Consider the following 4,271-nt stretch of genomic DNA (forward strand, 5'->3'; position numbering starts at 1 on the left):
AGAAATTGGACAAACATAGCGTGGGATGTTTTATGGAATATTTTGGTATTGATGATGATGTTGTTGATGTTGGTGCTATTGTAGTTGTTATTTTGTTGGTACTGTGATTTCGGGCTAGGCATATAAACAGGGGAGGTGCTGCCCGAATTTCGGCAGATTATAAGTGGATTTATTTGAAGGACTAAGACAAGCGTATAACGATGAGTCTAACGATTGTGTAAATCCTCTTAAATGTAGACTTGCGAGCTTGGACAAATAAGCGTAGCCAATAGGAGGTGGAACAGGTATGATTAGGCTCGTCCCTTTCTTTCAAAAGCATGATTCCTATGGTATGATTTCATAAATGTTTCCGTAACCTTCTTGTTTTCAAAAACTAAAAGTCCATGGTTCTTAAAGCTTCTCATGATGTCTAGGATAAGAATGATTTTATGATGGTGACAGAGATAATAAGGATTTTGTGTTTATGATTTCAAAGCAAATATGAAAATGTGGAGCTACTTCTAGATGTTCTCAATTTTACTCATTGATGATGACTCTACCTCTAAAGGCTCCAAGGTGTATGTAAATTTACCCCTTCTTTCTTTTTGGCATGAACTACGTAAAGTGAGCGAACGACGAACATACATGACTCTAATGAACTCTAATTCTCAGTGGTACTTGACATGATAATTGTCTTTGATTCTCCAGTGTTGGTTTATTCTAATTATTCTATTGAGTCTCAGATGATGATTTAACTTGCATATGGTTTCTCATGATATTCTACTCGTGCATACCGTTAATATATCATTCACCGAGTCCCGGGTCGGGTACGTATTCGTGCACAGTTTCATTGCATTGTTCACCGAGTCCCTCACAAGAGGGCCGGGTACAGTATATATATGATGATTTCACCGAGTCCCTCACTAGAGGGCCGGGTACGGTATATATATGATGATTTCACCGAGTCCCTCACTAGAGGGCCGAGTACGGTATATATATGATGATTTCACCGAGTCCCTCACTAGAGGGCCGGGTATGGTATACATATGATGATTTCACCGAGTCCCTCACTAGAGGGCCGGGATTATATATATGCATGACTCTCATCTCATAAGGCACAGATGCATTGGTATCCTTGACTATCATACTTGTCTCCTGTCATCTTCTACTCAGACATGATCTTCATTATTGTACTTCATGCTTTACATACTCAGTATACTTTCCGTACTGATCCCCTTTCTTCGGGGGCTACGTTTCATGCCCGCAGGTACAGACTCTCAGTTTGGTGATGCTATAGCTTAGGACTTCTGCCCAGCTGCTTGGAGAGCTCCATTGTTCCGGAGCTTGAGTTATTTTGGTAATGACTCTTTTGACATAGACTTTGTTACACTCTTCGAGGTCTGTAGACATATGTGGGTTGTGTATATACGGTTTGGTCAGCTATATCGATGTAGTTCGTCTTGGACGTCCCCGTGTATAGCGGCAGCCTTGTCGACTTGCATATTTGTTATGTTTTGGTTAACTGTGACTTCTCAGCAGACAGGTTCTTTCTGATGTATGATATGATGAGTTCACAGCATGCTTTTACAGAGTGTCATATTTTTTTCAGTTTCAGTCTGATTATAGCTAGCGGGTCATATGCGGGTGCCCAGCTCAGGCACTAGTCAAGGCCCATCGGTTTGGGTCGTGACAAAAGTGGTATCAGAGCAGTTCATCCTCGGAGTGTCTACAGACCGTGTCTAGTAGAGTCTTGTTTATCGGTGTGTTGTGCACCACATATATAAACAGGAAGCTACAGGACATTTAGGACGTCATCTTTCTTTCTGATCATAGATCGTGCAGTAGAGCCAACGATAGGAAAGCTCGTTCTTGGTACGATTTTTGTTAAATTGCAGGATTGTATTGGAGAAGAGGACAAGTTCAGTTAATGGGAGCGTAAGTGAGGCTCCGAAGGGGGACATGAGACCTGTATCGCCCGTCGACTCAGGATCGAGGATGTCAAGAGGTATAAGAAAGAGCATCAGTTATTCCATTGAGGCGGACCCATCGGAGGATGTGGCTCCAGTAGGAGGAGACCCGACTGAGAAATCATATGACAAAGACCCGTTTAAGGGTCACGAGACTCCTGTGGATGAAGACGTAATTGAGGAAGTACAAAGTTGGCACATCTAGATTTTCCTTACGTTTCAGCATTATGTTAGGCCAGACTAGTAGACGGTGGGAAGACAAGGATGAAGAGCACACTTCACTCTATAGCCTACCAGATCAGGCTAAGGACCGATCGGCTACAGGTATATGTGTTCTTATTGGAACTTCCTATGTGCGTATGTATTTACTTCAGGGTAATACTGAATAGTGATGAACGAAAATCCTAAAGGGGATCAGTGACTTAAGTATTTGGAAGTAACTGCAATCAAGATGCCTTCGCCACCATTGGGAATCTTGAAAGCTAGGATGAAAAGTAGTCATACATGCAGATTGAAGGTGATTATTGAGGATTTCAAAGGCCAAAATAGCATTTGCTTAGTCGGACGAGTCGGACGAGAATGTTTTGGAATCTGTTAAAACTTCAACTTGCTTTAGGTTATGTGAGGAAGGTCACGCAGTAAGGTGTATGCGATTATACCAGCACTAACGCACCGGATCCCATTAGCACTCCAAGGTTAAGCGTGCTGGGGTGAGAGAAATACTAGGATGGGTGACCCCCTGGGAAGAATATTAAGAGTCCTACAAATTCAGGCATAAGAGACAGATAAGAAGCTAGAGTAGCCTAAGGGAAATTGGAGTATGCGGAGTAGTTAGAAACCATAAAAGGCCTCGGTGGAGGCGCTGGAGGTGCTGGAGCTGGGGCTGAGGCTCCCTCACGCTCCTTTAATATAGGCACTGAACGGGAGGACTGGATTGAGCCGCACTCTCGGACTCACTTTCCTCTACTACCGGTGGCGGTGCTCTTTCAGCCCGCTTTTCTGCCACCGTTTTGCTCTTTTGGGATGCTGTAGCCTTTCTCTTTACAGGCATTTCTGAAACACACAACACACGATTAAGGAACAAGAATTTCTTACATCATAGCTCTATCGCACGATTCTTACGAAGAAAGAAGGTCATTCATTCCTATAATATCTGCAGCTTCTTGTTTATAAGTGTGGCGCACAACACACCCATAACCAAGACTCTACTAGACACGACTCGTAAACACACCCTAGGACTGAACTGCTCTGATACCACTTTTGTCACGACCCGTCTAGAGGGCCGCGACGAGCACCTGGTGCTAGCCCACCCGGGCACCCCTTAACTTACACTTATGCTTACATCTAGGTGAGCCACATAAGTTAACATATATTTCTATTCATCAATCACACTAGTCCCATTGGGCGACAATGCCTTTATACTATATTCGGCATCTATGCCACATCAACGTACATGAGCCGACAAGGCTGTCAAATGATATACAAAATATAGGCCGACAAGGCCAGACATATCTAACCATATACACGTGACTACGAGCCTCTAAGAAGAGTATAACATATCACATGAGCGGGACAGGACCCCGCTATGCCCATAATTATGTACACAAAAGAATAAGTACCCAAAAGCTATAGCTCCGAATGAAATGGAGCTCTGCTATGTAATCTCTGAGTAAGCAGCTATGGATCAAGCCTGTCTCCCTGTGCACCTGCGGGCATGACGCAGCGTCCACAAATAAAAGGACATCAGTACCAAGAATGTACTGAGTATGTAAAGCATGATCAATATCAATATAGAAGCATAAATAGCAACATAAGAAATAGCATCGGATGGGAGATGGCAATATCATCGTCATATGCACTTACTTGCCTTTCGTAGGAATTTTCCATTGCTAAAACGTATTTGTGTACATACATTGTTATCCGTATTCCATAATAGTACCCGTACCATATTTGTGCTCGTATTCGTATACATGCCCTTATTCACATTCATATCATATTCGTTTTCATACTTATCCATATAATATACATAATCATATCATATACATAGCATTTACATAACATACCCGACCCCGAAGGTCGGTGTTTCACGTACCCGACCATAGCTAGGCTCGGTGATCATACATACCTGGCCAACCAAGGCTCAGTGTTGTCATACCCCATTTTAACCGGGTTGAATTAGGAGTACAACATTTTGGTGATTCCTATTTTTGTTTGTTTTAAGGAGTCGCCACCTAATTAATTTAATGGTGAATTAGGACACCTAAATGTTAACTAAGGTAAAGTTAAAACTAAACCTCCGTTAATAGTCTGCTTAACCAGGATGAT

The 4,271-nt window shown here is 42.6% G+C and overlaps 1 pseudogene; it reads left to right on the top strand.

Annotated features, from left to right (window-relative positions):
* The first annotated feature begins 2,591 nt into the window (after positions 1-2,591).
* On the top strand, positions 2,592-2,711 carry LOC132634562 (5S ribosomal RNA; annotated as a pseudogene).
* The last annotated feature ends 1,560 nt before the right edge of the window (positions 2,712-4,271 follow it).

The sequence above is a fragment of the Lycium barbarum genome, chromosome 3 (assembly GCF_019175385.1).
Source record: "Lycium barbarum isolate Lr01 chromosome 3, ASM1917538v2, whole genome shotgun sequence".
Taxonomy (NCBI): domain Eukaryota; kingdom Viridiplantae; phylum Streptophyta; class Magnoliopsida; order Solanales; family Solanaceae; genus Lycium; species Lycium barbarum.